At 45.5% G+C, this 21,989-nt stretch overlaps 1 protein-coding gene across 2 annotated transcripts in view; it reads left to right on the forward strand.

Moving 5' to 3' along the window:
• The first annotated feature begins 5,255 nt into the window (after positions 1-5,255).
• EEIG1 (estrogen-induced osteoclastogenesis regulator 1) overlaps positions 5,256-21,989 on the forward strand; it is a 73,030-nt gene continuing 56,296 nt past the window's right edge. The window contains exon 1 of one of the 2 annotated variants that reach the window (XM_056538944.1): positions 5,256-5,377. The gene's annotated coding sequence lies outside the window, so the exon portion shown is untranslated. The remainder of the gene's footprint in view (positions 5,378-21,989) is intronic. The other variant, XM_056538947.1, reaches the window with a different exon arrangement.

Below are 21,989 nucleotides of genomic sequence, written 5' to 3' on the forward strand. Positions count from 1 at the left end.
ATCACATTGTCCATGTGTTTTCCTGTATGCAGGCTTTTATTATAAAGAAGAGTTCGTTTTGGCACTATTCTCCTCTTCGCTGGACTATTTCTTCTGACATAATTCACAAATCTGTATAACTTTCTGGCACCAGTTGATTTGAAAATATTTTTTCTCCTCTGGAGTTCCCCTTTAAAAGGAGACAGCTACCTTAAAAGGGTACTCCACTGCTCAGCGTTTGGAACAAAATGTTATGAACGCTCAGAGCCGGCGATTCCACTGGACCCTTAAAAGACAGTGTTTCACTACAACTAGGAGTCCTGGAAACCGACTGGGAATGTATGCCGAGCCAGACAGAGAGGATACACATCTACAGACAGCGCTGTTTGGGACTTTTTCCCTCATCATTACAGAGCAGTTTTGCATTGCCTTTCTTCCTTTTGAGGAGACTCTAGTTTAGCTAATATGTCACATTCCAAATCTTTTTTGTTTTTAATGTATCTACCTATAGGTGGCACCAGAGAGAGTTTTTCTTTTGCAGGAGAGCTATTGAATTTCCCATGAAACGTTGCCTCTAAGGTTGCATACTCGGCCTCCAATAAGAAACCTAAGTACAGCATAGTGCATGGAGCTAGGAGAACGCATTCTTATTCTGGAGATTGTAAGGGTTCCCAGTGGTCTTCAAACTGCGGTCCTCCAGATGTTGCAAAACTACAACTCGCAGCATGCCCAGACAGCTGTTGGCTGTCAAGGCATACTGGGAGTTATAATTTTCATCATTTAGAGGGCCACAGCTTGGAGACCACTGATCTAGATCAGTATTGACTGTCTGCGCATGCTGGAAGTTGTAGTTTTACAACATCTGGGGGGCCACAGTTTGGAGACCACTGGTCTAGATCAATGTTGGCTGTCTGGGCATACTGGGAGTTGTAGTTTTACTATGGTGCACTAGTACTTCTGTCTGTGGTGCATGGTATATATATCCTGTGCATGACTCGGGGTGGTTAGATGTATCACTTCATGATGCCAGGGCACTGTTAACCTAAACGGTCTGAGGATACGACAGCTTCTCCTGGGCCAGGCGTGGGATAATAAATACACTGATACTGGGTTACAGATAACTGTCTCATTACTGATGACAGAGGTAGCAGGTTGTTCACAATACAGAAGTTTATGCAGTGAGATGGGCAGAGTGGAACCGGGGGAGCCTGTCGCCTTGCTGGGAGTTGTAGTGGCCGTTGAATGCAGCCGGAGATTAGTGGCAGAACACGCTACTGAAAGCTTTAACTTGAATGACTGAAGTAGATATTTTCTTCACTGAGCTTTTGATCACCGCCAGGCTTTGACACTTCACCTGCACACCGGGGTCTTTTCCTGAGATTCAGCATGGCTGTGGAGTTTAGTAGACTTCTTCTCCCCTAGGGTATGTTCACACTGCGTAATTCCCACAGAATTCCATGAGCAGAATTCCGCGACTGGAATTCCGCGCAGTGAACATTAACATCAGTGTGAATGTGTCTTCCGCGAGACCCGTTCACACTGAGGAATTTCAGCTGCGTAATTGTCCGAAATTGTTCCGCGCAAAGAAAGAACATGTGGATTCTTTGCCTGGACACTGCATAGGTGTCAGTGGTGACGGCATAGTGCCGCGAGGTCATGATTAAGGGCACTACAGCCCGAAACGCGTAGGCTACTTGTTCTCTGTACCCTACTTTTATTGGTGCCACAATAAAGAAAAGTTTTACCTGCCTTCCTGGTGCTGGACATTTCTTCATAGTGCCGCGAGGTCCTAGCGCTGAAGTATTTCGGTGGCAGCCGCCAGATGGAATTCTGCGAGCAGAGATTTCGCAGTGTGAACGTACCCTTAGGCTTCTCCTCAGCTTGCTAGCTGGAATACATTCTCCTCCTCCTCACTAAACTGCAACTGAACACTCCTCCCACCCTACACTTCATTAAAGGGGTACTCAGCTGCTCAGCGTTTGGAACAAACTGTTCCGAACGCTGGAGCCGATGCCGGGAGCTTGTGACGTCATAGCCCCGCCCCTCATAATGTCACGCCCCTCACGTAGACTTGCATTGAGGGAGCGGGGCATGATGTCATGAGGGGGCGGGACTATGACGTCACAAGCTTCCGACGCCGGCTCCAGAGTTTGGAACAGTTTGTTCCAAGCACTGAGCAGCGGAGTACCCCTTTAAGGGCTAAGTTTGGGGGTCTCCCATTGGGTGTCAGGGTCCCCTGATCACTCTTCCTCAAACTCTTAAAGGAGTACTCCAGCAAAAAAAAAAAAAGATATCCTCTATCCGCAGCATAAGTAACTGATCGTGGGGGGGTCCGACTACTCACCGGGACGGGACCTCATATGGCAGTTACGTGTGGGAGGAGCTATGATTGGATGAGGCTGGACACACCCCCCTCAGCACTCCAGGCTGCACTTCCTGTGTTTGGACTTCGGTCCTAAGTCTGTGTATAAGATGGGGGAAAATGTGCTCTTGAGCTTTTTTAAGCACAAATAAAACATAGAAAACTTCATTTTTTTAAACAAAGTATATTAGAAATATTTTTTATACATCATAAGGAGTACAATAGCAAAAATTAGTTTTAGTGAGAGTTACCCTTTAACCACCCGAAGGTAATGGCTAGGCCCGGGGGCAATGAAGACACCGACGCCAAGTTACAGACAGCAGTAGCTTTACTGAGGGTAGACAGGTGATACAGTCTATGCAGTACAGACAATATCCCAAGGAGGTGACCAGTGACACAGGGGGTCCTCGCAGGCTTGCTGGCACTTGTAGTAGTTAGACTGACTTTGGTGCAGGCCACGGTGACTAAACAGTAGACTTGACTTGACTGACAATTAGATGACTTCAGCTTACTTGCAATTGACTGGTGGCTGCAGACTTTTGCCTCCAATGCTCCGGACACTGATACAGTGGTCCCTCAAGTTACAATATTAATTGGTTCTGGGACGACCATTGTATGTTGAAACCATTGTATGTTGAGACTATAACTCTATGGAAACCTGGTAATTGGTTCTAAAGGCACCAAAATGTCATCCAAAAAATAGGAAAAAGTGAGAATTAAAGAAAAATAAGTAGATAACTAATATAGATAAAGCAAATCCTTACATATAAAAGTAAGAAAGATCTGCTGGGAGCTGTAATCACTGTCTATTTCAGTGTTTCCCAAGCAGGGAGCCTCCAGCTGTTGCAAAACTACAACTCCCAGCATGCCCGGACAGCCAAAGGCTGTCCGGGCATGCTGGGAGTTGTAGTTTTGCAACAGCTGGGGGCACCCTGCTTGAGAAACACTGGTCTATGTAGAGGACAGGAGCTTCTTCAGGGTCCTGTACAGTACACAGTGTCCTAAAAAGTAATGGAGCCGCCCTCACCTGGTGTCCAAAGGAGCAGTTAACCCTGGTACAGGTAAAGAGTACAGAACATGTAATACATCCCTGTACTGTAGGGGGCGCTACCAGACACCAGTCAGGGCATACACTTCAGTAATACAGGTAAAGAGTACAGAACATGTAATACCTCCCTGTACTGTAGGGGGCGCTACCAGACACCAGTCAGTGCATACACTTCAGTAATACAGGTAAAGAGTAGTACAGAACATGTAATACCTCCCTGTACTGTAGGGGGCGCTACCAGACACCAGTCAGGGCATACACTTCAGTAATACAGGTAAAGAGTACAGAACATGTAATACCTCCCTGTACTGTAGGGGGCGCTACCAGACACCAGTCAGTGCATACACTTCAGTAATACAGGTAAAGAGTACAGAACATGTAATACCTCCCTGTACTGTAGGGGGCGCTACCAGACACCAGTCAGTGCATACACTTCAGTAATACAGGTAAAGAGTACAGAACATGTAATACCTCCCTGTACTGTAGGGGGCGCTGCCAGACACCAGTCAGTGCATACACTTCAGTAATACAGGTAAAGAGTACAGAACATGTAATACCTCCCTGTACTGTAGGGGGCGCTACCAGACACCAGTCAGTGCATACACTTCAGTAATACAGGTAAAGAGTACAGAACATGTAATACCTCCCTGTACTGTAGGGGGCGCTACCAGACACCAGTCAGTGCATACACTTCAGTAATACAGGTAAAGAGTAGTACAGAACATGTAATACCTCCCTGTACTGTAGGGGGCGCTACCAGACACCAGTCAGTGCATACACTTCAGTAATACAGGGGTTTTACCAGTGAATGCCCATTCTGATTGGTCGGTTCTTCCAGCCATTGACAGGTTTCACATATCTGGACTGTCTGTACATTGTATGTTGAGTCTGGTTTCAACTTACGATGGTCCAGAAAATACCATTGTATGTTGAAACTATTGTATGTTGAGACCATTGTAAGTTGAGGGATCACTGTACTGAGACAACGTGACTGAACTGGACCTCAGGATCTAAGCGGATGGAAAGAGAGAGATTGCAGCCCCTCCCCTAGTTATATAGGGGGCTGTGCAAGGAGCCCATGGGACACTTGGGAGTCACCTGGTTACTAGTGCCTCCTGGGTAACAATCATATGGTCATAGCAATTAAAGAAACAGTACATTATTAATATCACAACTTATATACACAAGGGATAATAAATAAAGGGGGCCCTGGGGACATGGAGAGACTCTGCCTGACAGGGCGGGAGAAGTATGGGGGGGAAAAAACATCCTATACTGGGCCACCACACTTTCATGCTGGGACACCACATTACAACTTCTGGGGGGCCACCGTTTGTAGACCTGGTCTAGATCAATGTTGGCTGTCTGGACATGCTGGGAGTTGTAGTTTTACAATATCACGAGTGGTACAGTTTGAACACCACTGATTTATATCAAATTCAGCAGAATGTTCCTTTAGTTTCATTTATGTAATTTTTTATATTTTTGCTTTATATTTTATTTCTGAGTTCAGAAGTAAAAAATATTCTGTGGCGACCCCCATTGTGATTGTCGCAGCTGTCAGCTCCAGGCACATCAAGCTCCTGTATCTGAGTCCAAAACACAGGCTTCAGCCATTCAATTGATGTCTCCGCCAATCACAGCGCTCGCCAACAGACCTCCGGCCAATCAAATTCAGCGCCTCCAGTCACCAGCCAATAGAATCTCGCCAGTCTGCCAGCACCGACCAATCACGGCTCGCTTTCCTCACGCCGCGTCACTGCTGCTATGATTTTTTTTTTTTTCCCCCGTGCGTCCGTATTCTGGAAGGTGAAGAGTTGGCGGCAACTACGTAGATTGCGTAAGTACAATGCGTTGTCTAATGGGAGCCGTGGCGCTCGTAACGCTCATTGCGTAAAGAGACTGTGGGGTCTGTGGTGAACGGACGGCTGGAGACCAGGGACGTGAGAGGAGCTGAGGACCGCACCGGGTGAACACATACAGCCCAGGTGGGTGACAGGGGTGGGGGCACTGCAGGGTACAGTCTTGTTGAGGGGGCATCTCTTTCAGTACCTCAGTCTGACCAAGATGGACGTGGCACAGCCAGGCTGACGAGCTGCGGGTCCTGGAGGCTGCACAGTAACCCCTACATTGCTGGTAGTCACTGACTATGGCTTGTTTATAATACTGGCGGTGTTGTTGCCCATAGCAACCAACGGGAACATTTAATGGGATTTTCTACCTTCCCTTAAAAAACAAAATTGGGGGCAATGGTGGCCAAAAAATGGTTGCCAATCCTTGGCATGGGGAGGATGGCAGAGCCATCTGTGTATACATCAGTGTTTCCCAAACAGTGTGCCTCCAGCTGTTGCAAAACTACAACTCCCAGCATGCCCGGACAGCCTTCGGCTGTCCGGGCATGCTGGGAGTTGTAGTTTTGCAACAGCTGGAGGCACACTGGTTGGGAAACACTGATGTATACAATGGACTTGTTGTAGGAGTTGTTGAGCCCTTTTTTGAGGTGTCTGAACCCCCCATTGCTTTGTCCTATTAGGGTGTGGGGACATCATTGGGGACCCCCCCATGGCGAGCGTGGAGAGCTTCTGAGCGCGTTGTTTCCCAACCAGTGTGCCTCCAGCTGTTGCAAAACTACAACTCCCAGAATGCCCTATGAGCCCAGGGGAGCACTGATTTATGAAATAGTGCAGTGTTTCCCAACCAGTGTGCCTCCAGCTGTTGCAAAACTACAACTCACGGCTGTTGGCTGTCCAGGCACGCTGGGGGTTGTAGTTTTGCAACAGCTGGAGGCACAGAGGTTGGGACTAGCTCAGCAGTTTGTGCTATTCCAGTGTTTCCCAACCAGTATGCTTCCAGCTGTTGCAAAACTACAACCCCCAGCATGTCCTATGAGCCCAGGGGAATGCTGATTTATGAAATAATGCAGTGTTTCCCAACCAGTGTGCCTCCAGCTGTTGCAAAACTACAACCCTGCTGTTGGCTGTCCAGGCCCAGGCACTGTCCAGGGGGTTGTAGTTCTGCAACAGCTGGAGGCACGCTAGTTGGGACTAGCTCAGCAGATTGCACTATTCCAGTGTTTTCCTCCAGCTGTTGCACAACTACTACTCACAGCATGCCCGGGGGCGGGGCATTGTCGACAAGGTAATTGCCGATACAGATAACGTCCAAAATCGTGAATATCGGTCGATAATATCGACCAAACCGATAATCGGTCGATCCCTAGAGTGAACCCAGCCTTAGGCTGCATTCACAACAGTTTTTTTGCAATGCGGTTCCCGTATCTGGTTTTTTGTTAAAAAAAATAAAATAAATGTCTCAAAACCGGACCAAACAATATACAACCGTGCACAACCATTTATACCTGTGTATGGTTTTAAACCTTATACGGTTTGAAAACGGATGTCCGGTTTGCATACGGTTTAATACATTTTTAGAAAGAAAAAAAAAAAAAGGATACGGTTTTATGTTTGTCCTTAATCAAATAAAGTTCTTCTTGTTCTATTTGTGGGAAGAACTTTCGGCGTGCACTGCGCATGTGGAAACAGCAAAACCGTATTGTGCAAACCGGATGGAATCGTACGCACATACGGTTCCCATTGACCACCATTTAAAATAAAAAAAACATATACGGGTTGTATCCGGTTTTTCACCCGTACATTAAACCGTGGTAGGCTACGGTTTTGTGTATTGGAAAAAAAACTGCTAAAAACCGTAAATGATGCAAAACGTACACAACCGGACTCTACGGTTGGCATACGGTTTTCAATGACATGTCTTATACATACGGTTTGCAATACGGTTCCGTACGGTTTTTACTCTGAAACCGGATACGGGAACCGTATTGCAAAGACGAGATGTGAATGCAGCCTAATGCAGCCAAACCTTCCCCTTTTTCACATTTCTCTCCTATGTAATGGATATAGGAATAGCAGAGTGGAATGCGTCTATAATACATCTATGGTAGAGACCGTCAATACTAGTCAAAACTGCTGCAAGAAAATAAGATCGGCCATAGGGATCCGTCAGATCCTGCTGTGGCTGCTGCCCATTGTTTGCCGGGCCCCAACCTGTCGTAAAATGATATCTTAACTACCAAGTGTACAAGCGGCTGCTTGTGATCTATTGTCTGCAGTTATCAGCCACTGACTAGCTGTCACTTATTTACCAGAGATCTGTCATTTCTGGATTAGGTGATGTTTACTCCTTATCTTAATGCACAGATTACTTGAGTCTTGGATTGTCCCAACCAGGGTGCCTCCAGCTGTTGCAAAACTACTAACTCCCAGCATGCCTGGACAGCCAACATTGATCTAGACTAGTGGTCTTCAAACTGTAGCCCTCTAGATGCTGTAAAACTACAACTCCCAGCATGCCCAGACAGCCAACATTGATCTAGACCAGTGGTTTTTAAACTGTGGCCCTCCAGATGTAATAAAACTACAACTCCCATCATGCCCGGACATCCAACATTGATCTAGACCAGTGCTCCTCAAACTGTGGCCCTCCAGATGTTGTAAAACTGCAACTCCCATCATGCTCGGACAGGAAACATTGATCTAGACCAGTGGTCTTTAAAGTGTGACCCCCCCCCCAGATGCTGTAAAACTACAACTTACTCCCATCATGTCCGGACAGCCAACATTGATCTAGACCAGTGGTCTTCAAACTGTAGCCCTCCAGATGTTGTAAAACTACAACTCCCATCATGCTCGGACAGGCAACATTGATCTAGACCAGTGGCCTTCATACTGTGGCACTCCGAGCATGATGGGAGTTGTAGTTTTACAGCATCTGGACAGCCAACATTGATCTAGACCAGTGGTTTTTAAACTGGGGCCCTCCAGATGTAGTAAAACTACAACTCCCAGCATGCCCCGACAGCCAACATTGATCTAGACCAGTGGTCTTTAAACGGTGGCCCTCCAGCTGTTGCAAAACTACAACTCCCAGCATGTCCGGACAGCCAACGGCTGTCCGGACATGCTGGGAGTTGTAGCTTTGCAACAGCTGGAGGCACCCTTGTTGGGAAACGTTGACATATAGAGCTGTGGCCCCTGAGTCATCGTGAGGATCTCCTTGCACTTTAGGTGGGTTGTTCCAGGAATGCCACCATCTTCCCAGCTATTTATAGTCCCCGCCATCTCCCGTCATTCATTCAGGACCCAGTAACATGACTGACACTGACCGATAATAAAAAGAACAGGTCGTTCTGGGAATAGGATCCATCAGAACCGGTGTCATGTGCTTCTCGTGTCACTGACTATGTAGGTGTCGCACACTGACGCACTGACATTTCCCCTGACTCATCTGTCATCCTATCAATGAAAAATATATATTTATATTTTTTTAAGCTTCTTCTAACTTCCAGGTCATCTGACTACTGGCATAGTGAGTATGGAATTATTCGTATGGGCGATTGTCACTTTAAGGGTATCTGTCAGGCCTTACTACTGCTGACAGCCCTGTATAAAGGGCAAGAAGAGAAGTAAGAACATACCTAAGGTTAGGGTCGTGCAAGAGAAAAACATCTGCTATCGCAAAGTGCCCTGGAGGCGGATCCTTCATGATAAGGGCCCAGTGCTCTCTGCTTCCTCAAAGCCGTCACTCTCTGCGTCCTCAAAGCCGTCAGTATATAGCGCTCTGGGTACACACATTTGTTATGAATCTAGGGGCCAGGATGCCGCACATCATGCATTGTCATATGATCAGTGATTAGTGTCCCCTCATCTCTCCCTGTGTCACAGTTATTAGTGTCCCCTCATCTCTCCTGTGTCACAGTCATTCCTGTCCCCTCATCTCTTCCTTTGTCACAGTCATTAGTGTCCCCTCATCTCTCCCTGTGTCACAGTCATTACTGTCCCCTCATCTCTCCCTGTGTCACAGTCATTAGTGTCCCCTCATCTCTCCTGTGTCACAGTCATTAGTGTCCCCTCATCTCTCCTGTGTCACAGTCATTACTGTCCCCTCATCTCTCCCTGTATCACAGTCATTACTGTCCCCTCATCTCTCCCTGTATCACAGTCATTAGTGTCCCCTCATCTCTCCCTGTGTCACAGTCATAAGTGTCCCCTCATCTCTCTCTGTGTCACAGTCAGTGTCCCCCTCATGTCTACCTGTGTCACAGTCATTAGTGTCCCCTCATCTCTCCCTGTGTCACAGTCATTAGGGTCCCCTCATCTCTCCCTGTGTCACAGTCTTTAGGGTCCCCTCATCTCTCCCTGTGTCACAGTCTTTAGGGTCCCCTCCTCTCCCAAAGTGCACAGTCATTAGTGTCCCCCATCTCTTCCTGTGTCACAGTCGTTAGTGTCCCCCTTATCTCCAACTGTGTCACAGCCATTAATGGCCCCTGTGACACAGGGAGAGATGAGGGGACACTAATAACTGTGACACAGGGAAAAAGGAGGGGACACTAATGATTGTGACACAGATGAGTGGACACTAATGACTGTGACACAGAGAGATGAGGGGACACTAAAGACTATGACACAGGTAGAGATGAGGGGACACTAATGACTGTGACACTGAGAGATGAGGGGACACTAAAGACTCTGACACGGAGAGATGTGGGGACACTAATGATTGTGACACAGAAGAGATGAGGGGAAACTAATGACTGTGACACAGAGACATGAGGGGACACTAATGGCTGTGACACAGGGGGAGATGAGGGGACACTAATGACTGTAACAGAGAGAGATGAGGGGACACTAATGACTGTAACAGAGAGAGAGATGAGGGGATGCTAATGACTGAGACACAGGGAGAGATGAGGGGTCATCCAGGAATAGAAAAACAAAGCTAACTTGTGTGGCACTGTTTTAAAGAAATTAGCTCTGTTTTTCTTATAATGAATAACCTCTTTAAGGGTACGTTCAGACAAGTGGATCCACAGCCTATTTTAAGCTGCAGATCCGCCGTTGAAGGACCCCTACAGGGTGCCTTTAGATATGCTTGCTAGGAGTGACAAACGCCGCTACGAGCAGACACACTACTGCGATGTGCGAGTTGCCGCGTATGAGCGGTGTACACGCACACATTGCTGCTTCTCCCTCTCCTCTCTGAGCTAGGCCGAGAGCAGCCGCGATGTGCGAGGATACTGCGCATGCGCGTGACTCACACATCGCAGTGTGTCTGCTCGTATCGGTGTATTGCCGCTCCGAGCAGGCACCTGTAAAGGCAGCATACAGCGGTCCTTCAGCGGCGGATCTGCAGCGAAATACGCGCTGGGGATCTGCTCGCGTGAACCTACCCTAACTTTAAGTAGAGGGGCTCTTTCAGCTCGGATTTATGGACATAGCCTAGATATATAAATCCTATCCCTGTGTATGATCACTGTGCCGGCGGTGGCTGGAGTCCACTAAAGTGATGGTTATGGTGTTTACACAGCGAATAGCTCCGCGCCTTTAACACCGCCCGACCGCGATAAAAGATATAAATTCTAGAGGAGTCACGAGGGAAGTCGGGCAGGGTTCTGCTCACTCCCTGTAATTCTTCATAAACTTTGAAGTTTTATAAGGCTAGCCGAAAATAAAAATGCTTATTTTGAGCCATTATAATCTGAGCGAGCCCTTTAGTTAGTTTCTTAAAAAAGGCCTGTGTGCCTATAATAATGTTCCCTTTTCTTAGTATTACCTGTTCACTTCTTCTTTCACATCCTGCCAGTCAGGATAATCTGGTCCTGTTGGTTCCCCACATAAGCGGCCTCTGTAGTGTCTGGCAGCAGCTGTAGGAAGTTGGTACCCCATGTTTGTAAAAGATGAAGGGGTGCCAACTATACACAGCTCCTGGCAGCCCCTTATCTTTATTCAGCTCAGTTAGACTAGTGGAATTAGTATGCATACTAACAAGCATTAGCTGTGGGTACATCATACATTTTGCTAGTGGGGATACCACTTAAAGGGGTACTCTGCTGGAAAACATTTTTTAAATCAACTGGTGCCAGAAAGTTATACAGATTTGTAAATGACTTCAATTAAAAAAATCTTAATCCTTCCAGTACTTATCAGCTGCTGTATGCTCCACAGGAAGTTCTTTTCTTTTTGAATTTCCTTTCTGTCTGATCACAGTGCTCTCTGCTGACACCTCTGTCCATGTCAGGAATTGTCCAGAGCAGGAGCAAATTCCCATAGCAAACCTATCCTACTCTGGACAGTTCCTGACTTGAACAGAGGTGTCAGCAGAGAGCACTGTGGTCAGACAGAAAAGAAAATCAAAAAGAAACGAACTTCCTGTGGAGCGTACTTTTTCTTTTTTTCTTTCTTTATTCTTTTTATTAACTGGTGCCAGAAAGTTAAATAGACTTGTAAATTTGTCAAATCTTAATCCTTCCAGTACTTATTAGCTGCTGAATACTACAGAGGAAATTATTTTCTTTTTGGAACACAGAGTTCTCTGCTGACATCACGAGCACAGTGCTCTCTGCTGACATCTCTGTCCATTTTAGGAACTGCCCAGAACAGCATATGTTTGCTATGGGGATTTTCTCCTACTCTGGACTGTTCTTAAAATGGACAGAGATGTCAGCAGAGAGCTCTGTGTTCCAAAAAGAAAAGAATTTCCTCTCTAGTATTCAGAAGCTAATAAGTACTGGAAGGATTTAAGATTTTGTAATAGAACTAATTTACAAATCTGTTTAACTTTCTGGCATTAGTTGATTTAAAAAAATATATATAATTTTTTCCAGAGAATTACCCCTTTAAGGGTAGGGTCACACACAGCGCATCTGCAGCGTATTTGATGCTGCGGCTGCAGAGTGAGCTCCCTGCTGCAGCCGTGTAGCTCTGTGTGTCAGTTCGTGACTGCCAGCAGGAAATCCGCCGCCACAAGCAAGGATACCGGGCTACAGGGGGCTCGCTCTTCCGTCGCTCTGTGACTGTGATCAGCACATCCGCCGCGGATGGGCTGTGTGTGACCCTACCCTAAGCTGTGTTCAGTTTTATAGTTTACATTAAAATCTGGAGCATAAAATTTGCAGCTTCAAATCCTGCGCATCAAATATGCACAAAATACTGTACTTGAGAATAGACCCTAAGGCAGTGTTTCCCAACCAGGGTGCCTCCAGCTGTTGCAAAACTATAATTCCCAGCATGCCCGGACAGCCTTTGGCTGTCCGGGCATGCTGGGAGTTGTAGTTTAGCAACAGTTTAGCAACAGCTGTAGTTTAGCACCCTGGCTGGGAAACAGTGCCCTGAGGGCGGATTTTATTGTGAGAGCGCAGCATGTTTTCTGCTTCGAGTGAAAATGAAGACGGGTTCTTTGGGCAGTAGAATTTCTACTGATGAAAATCTGCTGCAAACCCCATTGAAGTCAGTGGGTAGCAAAATCAGCAGCAGAAAATATGCAGCAGATCCTGTACATGTGAACATACCCTTAAAGGGGTACTCCAGTGGCAAACTTTTTTTTTTTTTTTTTTTTTAATCAACTGGTGCCAGAAAGTTAAACAGATTTGAAAATGACTTCTAGTAAAAAATCTTTACCCTTCCAGTACTTTTTAGCAGCTACAGAGAAAATTATTTTCTTTTTTAATTTCTTTTTTGTCTTGTCCACAGTGCGCTCTGCTGACACCTCTGTCCGTATCAGGAACTGTCCAGAGCAGCATTGGTTTGCTATGGGGTTTTTCTCCTGCTCTGGACAGTTCCTGATACGGGCAGCAGGTGTCGGCAGAGAGCTCTGTGGACAACACAAAAAAGATATTAAAAAATACAGCTGCTAAAAAGTACTGGAAGGGTAAAGATTTTTTAATATAAGTCATTTACAAACCTGTTTAACATTCTGGCACCAGTTGTTTAAAAAAAATAAATAACTAAATAAATGTTTTCCACCGGAGTACCCCTTTAAGACTTATTCTTTTCTTCAGGGTCCCTTTTTTGGGGTAGAGAAAACTGTGCAACACCAGATAGAAACGTGATGATCACATTACTTATTAAGTATATACGATTTAGGTTATACCTGTATATACCAGGGATTGCTCTCCTTCTGCCTCTGTTGGCAGAATAGAGTGTCTGGTAAGTTATCTACAAAGTAGCTCTCCTTCAGAATGCTATGTTTCTGCAAGTTGTTTCTCTGCCCTTGGGCCTATTTATACTTCGGAATATCTGCTCAGAACGGACACTTTGTGTGCGGCAGGCACCAACTCAATCAGGACCAGCATTGTCTCCATTGACCATAATGAATATCTGAGTGAACTTTTTCATTCTTTCTGCGGAGTTCGGAATTTGAATTTTCACACCAGAATTTTCTGCTGCAGAAATGCTACCATGTGCTCGGTGCAGCAGGATTCCATTGAAAAAGGAGAGGCTGCTGCATCAGAATTTCCGAGTGGAAGGAGAAATTAAGTATTACAAAGTTTCCATACACATCGTAGGGCAGTGGTCTCCAAACTGTGGAACTCCAGCTGTTGCAAAACTACAACTCCCTGCATGCATTTATGTATTTTTGTAACATTTAGGTTCGACACTATGATAAGGTGCAGACATGGGAGTGGTGGTGGTGGTGGTGGTGGTGGGAGGGGGGGTTCTCGCTGATCCACATTATAAGGTCTTGATGATCCCCACTATGATAAGATGCAGACATAGGGGGGGGGGGGTCTTGCTTATCCCCACTATGATAAGGTGCAGACATAGGGGGGTCTTTCTGATCCCCACTATGATAAGATGCAGACATGGGGGGGTCTTTCTGATCCCGACTAAGATAAGATGCAGACATGGGGGGGTCTTTCTGATCCCCACTATGATAAGATGCAGACATGGGGGGGTCTTTCTGATCCCCACTATGATAAGATGCAGACATGGGGGGGTCTTTCTGATCCCCACTATAAGATGCAGGCATAGGGGGGTCTTTCTGATCCCCACTATGATAAGATGCAGACATGGGGGGTCTTTCTGATCCCCACTATAAGATGCAGGCATAGGGGGGTCTTTCTGATCCCCACTATGATAAGATGCAGACATGGGGGGGTCTTTCTGATCCCCACTATGATCAGATGCAGACATAGGGGGGTCTTGCTGATCCCCACTATGATAAGGTGCAGACATAGGGGGGTCTTGCTGATCCCCACTATGATAAGGTGCAGACATAGGGGTGGGTCTTGCTGATCCCCACTATGATAAGGTGCAGACATAGGGGTGGGTCTTGCTGATCCCCACTATGATAAGGTGCAGACATAGGGGGGTCTTGCTGATCTCCACTATGATAAGGTGCAGACATAGGGGGTCTTGCTGATCCCCACTATGATAAGGTGCAGACATAGAGGGTCTTGCTGATCCCCACTATGATAAGGTGCAGACATAGGTGGGTCTTGCTGATCCACACTATAAGGTGCAGATATAGGGGGTCTTGCTGATCTCGCTGTGATAAGGTGCAGACATAGGGGGTCTTGCTGATCCCCACTATGATAAGGTGCAGACATAGGGGGTCTTGCTGATCCCCCCTTTGATAAGGTGCAGACATAGGGGGTCTTGCTGATCCCCACTATAAGGTGCAGACATAGGGGGTCTTGCTGATCCCCCCTTTGATAAGGTGCAGACATAGGGGGTCTTGCTGATCCCCACTATGATAAGGTGCAGACATAGGGGGTCTTGCTGATCCCCACTATGATAAGGTGCAGACATAGGGGGTCTTGCTGATCCACACTATAAGGTGCAGATATAGGGGGTCTTGCTGATCTCGCTGTGATAAGGTGCAGACATAGGGGGTCTTGCTGATCCCCACTATGATAAGGTGCAGACATAGGGGGTCTTGCTGATCCCCACTATGATAAGGTGCAGACATAGGGGTGTCTTGCTGATCCCCACTATGATAAGGTGCAGACATAGGGGGGTCTTGCTGATCCCCACTATGATAAGGTGCAGACATAGGGGGGTCTTTCTGATCCCCACTATGATATGGTGCAGACATAGGGGGTCTTGCTGATCCCCACTATGATAAGGTGCAGACATAGGGGGGTCTTTCTGATCCCCACTATGATATGGTGCAGACATAGGGGGTCTTGCTGATCCCCACTATGATAAGGTGCAGACATAGGGGGTCTTGCTGATCCCCACTATGATAAGGTGCAGACATAGGGGGTCTTGCTGATCCCCACTATGATAAGGTGCAGACATAGGGGGTCTTGCTGATCCCCACTATGATAAGATGCAGACATAGGGGGTCTTGCTGATCCCCACTATCATAAAGTAAAGAACATCACAAATATTAACAGAGATTTTCTCCTTTACACAAGGATTTTACTGACTGTAGTGAATAGTTTGACGGCTCATGTGTCTTTAAGATCCGCGCTCTATTGTTATCTGGTCACATTTTAGTGGATTAGTACAAGGTCTACGGAGAGATAATTGAAGACGTATAGTCTTTCCCATCAAGGATTTAGACATCAACAAAAATAGCCCGGGCCGCGCTCCCTCTGTAATACAGCAGAGCTCAACCCTAATCCCAGCCAAGCCAGCTCCCCGCTTCCCAATCCGTCTATCGGCAAAATGAGATTCTGGTGACGTGTACGTTGTTGTGCAAGTTCACACACAGTCCTTATTACTAACAGAAGATCCCAAAGTTTCGAAAACTCTTAAAGGGGTACTCCACTGGAAAACATTTTTCTTTTAAATCAACTGGTGCCAGAAAGTTAAACTGATTTGTAAATTACTTCTATTAAAAAACAGGAGAGGTTTTCTATGAGGATTTGTTCCTTCTCTGGACAGTTCCTGACATGGACAGAGGTGTCAGCAGAGAGCACTGTGGACAGAAAGGTAATTCAAAAAGGAAAAAACTTCCTGTGGAGCATACAGCAGCTGATAAGTACTGGAAGGATTAAGATTTTTTAATAGAAGTAATTTACAAATATGTTTAACTTTCTGGCACCAGTTGATTAAAAAATAAATGTTTTCCAGCGGAGTATCCCTTTAAACATCTCAAGGGCTCCTTATCCTAGGTGAGCGGAGACTTGCTGGCACTATGCAGTATACAGCCCTATGATGAAATGATTTGCATATATATATAACATACACCCTTCTATTCCTATTTGCATGGACCATGAGTTCCTGCTGACTCAGAATTTGGGAAATAAAGCAAATACAAGTAACTGTGCTTGTGCTGGGACTTGTATGTCACCTGTGCAGGCTTTGGGGGTGATGTGTTCAGGAGTAACTTGTGCTACTTATTGGCACCCTGCTACATCTTACCAGGGAAGAAGAGACTGAAAAAGAAGCGGGTCATGGAGGCTATATATGTGACCATTAAAGATCACAGATAACGGAGATCTGTGGTTGTCCCTTGATCCTGAACCGGTGCATGATCTCATTGAACTCTGATCTCCAGAGAACCTATGTTAAAGGGGTATTACAGGAAAAAAACTTTTTTATATATATATATATATATATAATATATATATATATATATATATATATATATATATTATCTGGCTCCAGAAATTTAAACAGATTTGTAAATTACTTCTATTAATAAATCTTAATCCTTCCAATAATTATCAGCTGCTGAAGTTGAGTTGTTCTTTTCTGTCTGGCAACAGTGCTCTCTGCTGACATCTCTGCTTGTCTGCATAGAAGAGGTTTGCTATGGGGATTTGCTTCTACTCTGGACAGTTCCCGAGTGTCATCAGAGAGCACTTAGACAGAAAAGAACAACTCAACTTCAGCAGCTCATAAGTACTGAAAGGATTAATATTTTTTAATAGAAGTAATTTACAAATCTGTTTAACTTTCTGGAGCCAGTTGATATATATATAAAGTTTTTTCCTGGATAACCGCTTTAAAGGGGTTATCCGAGGGAAGAGAAAAAAAACAGATAATTTCTTTTAAACGATCCCTGGATAGTATGTACGGGCCTTTGCTCAGGTCCGCTGCACATCCGCCTATTACAAGGGGAGATGTGCAGCCCATATCCAAAGGCGTGCTGGGAGTTGCTGTTAAATGATAACTCTCATTAAAACAAATGTTTGCTATTGCACTCCTTATGGTAGATAAAAAATATTTCTAATATACTTTGTTTAAAAAAAAAAAATATGAAGTTTTCTATGTTTTATTTGTGCTTAAAAAAGCTCAAGAGCACATTTTCCCCCATCTTATACACAGACTTAGGACCGAAGTCCAAACACAGGAAGTGCAGCCTGGAGTGCTGAGGGGGGTGTTCAGCCTCATCCAATCATAGCTCCTCTCACACTTAACTGCCATATGCTGTTGGTTGGACACCCCCCCCCCCCCTCAGCACTCCAGGCTGCACTTCCTGTGTTTGGGCTTCGGTCCTAAGTCTGTGTATAAAATGGGGGAAAATGTGCTCTGGAGCTTTTTTAAGCACAAATAAAACATAGAAAACTTCATTATTTATTAATTTTTTTTAAACAAAGTATATTAGAAATATTTTTTATTTACCATAAGGAGTGCAATAGCAAAAATTTTTTTTGAGAGTGACCCTTTAATCCCTGTGGAGCAATGCTTTCCAACCAAGAAACCTCCAGCTGTTGCAAAACTACAACTCTCAGCATGCCCGGAGTTGTAGTTTTGCAACAGCTGGAGGCACCCTAGTTTGGAAAGGCTGGTTAAAGGGGTATTCCAGGCAAAAACATGTCCGATCGCAGGGGGTCCTGCCGCTGGGACCCCCCGCGATCTCCCTGCAGCACCCGCATTCTATGCAGGGCTGCATCTCCAGTTTCAGAAACCTCCGGGTTTCCGGGACTGGAGAAGTGACGTAACGCCACACCCCTTGTGACATCATAGACATGAATGTAGGGGGCGTGACGTCACAAGGGGCATAGAATATGGGTGCTGCAGGGAGATCGCGGGGGGGTCCCAAGCAGCGGGCCCCCCCATGATCAGACATCTCCTCTATCCTTTGGATAGGGGATAAGATGTTTTTTCCCGGAATACCCCTTTAAGGCCATAGTAAAGAGTTGTTACAAGGAGGATTTCCTTCGCTCTGGAGGACCTGTCTTGTCCAATATTACAAGTGGTAAAATGATACCAAAGGGGCCTCAAGAAAACGTGTTGGTTAGTAGAGGGGAACGACCACAGAGCAAAAAAAAAAGGATGTTAATGTGTACATATAATACGGACAACGCGTTTTGAGAATTGTCCACTATTCGAAATGCGCCGTCTGTTACATCTACAGTTAAATATGCTTTTTTATTTTGCTCCGTGGTCGTTCACCTCTACAAACCGACATCGCTCCACTGGCCTACCCGCTTTCCTTAGGCCCCTTTAGGGTCTTATTACCGCTTACAATTACCGATCATCGCTGGATCATCGGTTCGGGACGCAGAGATCGTCATATATTGATTTATTTGCCACTGTAGGTGTTGAGCCCTGAGCTCTACACCATAAGGTGAACAGTATACTGGCGTTACGTTTTGCCTTCTTTACATAAGGTTTACTGCACTAGGGAGCGCCCCATCTGTTCTTTCTTCTTTATATACTGTCTCTGTGGACACTGCGTAATACTCTGTTTCCCCAGTGGTGGCGCTTCATGAAAATTGAACACTTACTGCAAGGTTTCCCCCCCCCAGATTACAGCTGATCGTTGGGGAGTCCCAGCAGAAGGATTCTTACTATGACATTTTTCTGTCTTCTTTTTATATTTATTTTATTTATTTTTATTACTGGAGTTCTTCTTTAGGGTGCGTTCACACTGAGCAAATCAAGAGGAATTCACGCTGAAAAATTTACGTGCCGAAAAAATAATTTTCTTTTCGCGTGGAATTATTATTTTTTTTTTTTAATGCTTTATTAGATAAAGAAACATACAGAAAAAAAAAGGAATCACCATTATACACTTAAAACCCCACCCTCCTCCCTCCCTCCCTCCCTCCCTCCCTTGTCCAGAGGGGGAAAAAAAAATATATATGAAATTATAGTATAATTATAAATCTAAATGTAAAATATCTAAAATTAAAATATGAGTATAAATAAAGAATGTCATTCCTCTATTTCACCTGCTTCCTAATAACCTGCCACCACTCCTGGATAGGAATTCTATCCTTTAGTATCCATCTCCTAACTATAATCCTTCTCGCATGGAACAATCCCAACATTATTATTTTTTTTTTTACTTTTCTTGTCACCCTGAAAGACAGGATCCAACCCTAGTAAGACTACTCCCACCGATAGATCCAACTTCACCTTCCATTCCCTTTCTATCGCCTCCTTCGCTTCCTTCCAGAAGGCGCTGATCCATGCGCAGCCCCAAAGCATGTGCAACATATCAGCTCCCTCCTTGCCCACACTTTGGGCATGCGATGGACCCCCGCCCCCCCCCTATCTTCTTCATCAACTTTGGGGTATAATAAAGCCTGTAAACAATATTGATCTGGATCATCTTATGTTGTATTGGGGGATCTTATGTATTTTTCTGTATATGTCTTCCCATTGGGAGTCTGTGATCTCACCTATCTCTTCCTGACATGTTTTCCTACTGACATGTTTCAGCTCTTTTCCTGTAACCACCATAATTTCTTTATAAACTTTGGAGAGTAATCCCTTCCCGATATTACCATCTATTCAAAAAAACATTTGTGTCCACCACTGTTAACCCTTTATTAATTGCACTTTGAAAAACATTTCTCATCCTAATATATTCCAACCACCCCCCCTCCCCAATATCCCTCCCCCTTCTTAACTCTTCCCAAGTGACAAACCTATCATTTTTCCATACAGTTACCCCCCGACCTACGATGGCCCCGACATATGATGAAATCGACATACGATGCTTTTTTATGTCGGGGCCATCGCATTAAGTGCTATCCGGCAGCGCAAAATGCTTAAGCTGCTGCCGGATAGCAGCTTAATGTTCCCCGTGTGGTGCGGTAAGTATTACTTACCCCTCTACGATGCTCCGGGGTGCCCTCCGGGTCCAGCGCTGGTCTTCCGGTGTCTTCTCGGCCCTCTCCGATGACGTCAATACGCTGCTGCGCACGTCATCCAATAGGAATGGCGTACGCAGCGGCGTAATGACGTCGCTACGCAGGCCCAGTAAGGCCTTCCGGAAGACAGCGGAGGACCGGAGAAGACAGCGTAGAGCCCAGCGGAGGACCGGAGAAGACAGCGGAGGACCGGAGAAGACAGCGGAGAGCCCAGCGGAGGACCGGAGAAGACAGCGGAGAGCCCAACGGAGGACCGGAGAAGACAGCAGAAGACCGGAGAAGACAGCGAAGGACCGGAGAAGACAGCGGAGAGCCCAACGGAGGACCGGAGAAGACAGCAGAAGACCGGAGAAGACAGCGAAGGACCGGAGAGCCCAGCGGAGGCCCGGGGACACCATCTCGAGCGGCGGGGACAGGTGAGTACAGCTTCCTATACTTAACATTGCACGAATCCCTCAACATACGATGGATTTGACAAACGATGGCTCATTTGGAACGAATTACCATCGTATGTTGAGGGACCACTGTACTTCCATACATACATGTCCGTGTCAGGAACTGTCCAGAGCAGGTTAGGTTTGCTATGAGGATTTGCTACTGCTCTGGACATCTGGGCAGTTCCTGACATGGACAGAGGTGTCAGCAGAGAGCACTGTGGTCAGACAGAAAGGAAATTCAAAAAGAAATGAACTTCCTGTGGAGCATACAGCAGCTGATAAGTACTGGAAGGATTAAGATTTTTATATAGAAGTAATTTACAAATCTATATAACTTTCTGGCACCAGTTGATTTGAAAACATTTGTAGTACCTGAGTGGATTTACTAGGATACGGGAACGTAAGAACATCAGCCATTGTTTTCTTTCTATCTCCTTTTTGTTACATTGATAGGTATAAGGGCCGGTCGGAACAGAGTGGAACGCTCTGTACTTGTTATGTCTTCTGCCCTGACGTCCGTCTCTTAGCACCTGAATGCACAAGCACCATGTATCTGTACAAAGATCAATAATGCCCGTGTATTTGTGCCGCCGGGAGACAATGCTGCCGCCCTGGGCTGACAACATCCTTCTTAGTTTTGTTTTATATTAACTAGATAAATACTGTTCAAAATGAAGAACAAAATGTGAATGCAAATGTGTCACGCAGTCTTGGGAGGTGTTGATTATTCAGCTGCCATTGGGGGCGCTCTAGAACCAACTTTACTTTCTCTTGCATTCACAGTATTTTAGTTCCCTCCTTAAAGGGGTACTCCCGTGATTAAACTTTTTTTTTTTTTTCTTTAAATCAACTGGTGCCAGAAAGTTAAACAGACTTACTTCTATTAAAAAATCTTAATCCTTCCAGTACTTTTTAGGGGCTGTATACTAAAGAGAAATCCAAAAAAGAAATGCATTTCCTCTGAGGTCATGACCACACTGCTCTCTGCTGACCTCTGCTGTCCATTTTAGGAACTGTCCAGAGCAGCATATGTTTGCTATGGGGATCTTCTCCTACTCTGGGCAGTTCCTAAAATGGACAGCAGAGGTCAGCAGAGAGCACTGTGGTCATGACCTCAGAGGAAATGCATTTCTTTTTTGGATTTCTCTTTAGTATACAGCCCGTAAAATGTACTGGAAGGATTAAGATATTTTTAATAGAAGTCATTTACAAATCGGTTTAACTTTCTGGCACCAGTTGATTTAAAAAAAAAAAAAGTTTTCCACGGGAGTACCCCTTTAAAGGCAATCTGTCAGGTCTATCTGT

This window comes from Hyla sarda, chromosome 9 (genome assembly GCF_029499605.1).
Source record: "Hyla sarda isolate aHylSar1 chromosome 9, aHylSar1.hap1, whole genome shotgun sequence".
In the NCBI taxonomy this organism is placed as follows: domain Eukaryota; kingdom Metazoa; phylum Chordata; class Amphibia; order Anura; family Hylidae; genus Hyla; species Hyla sarda.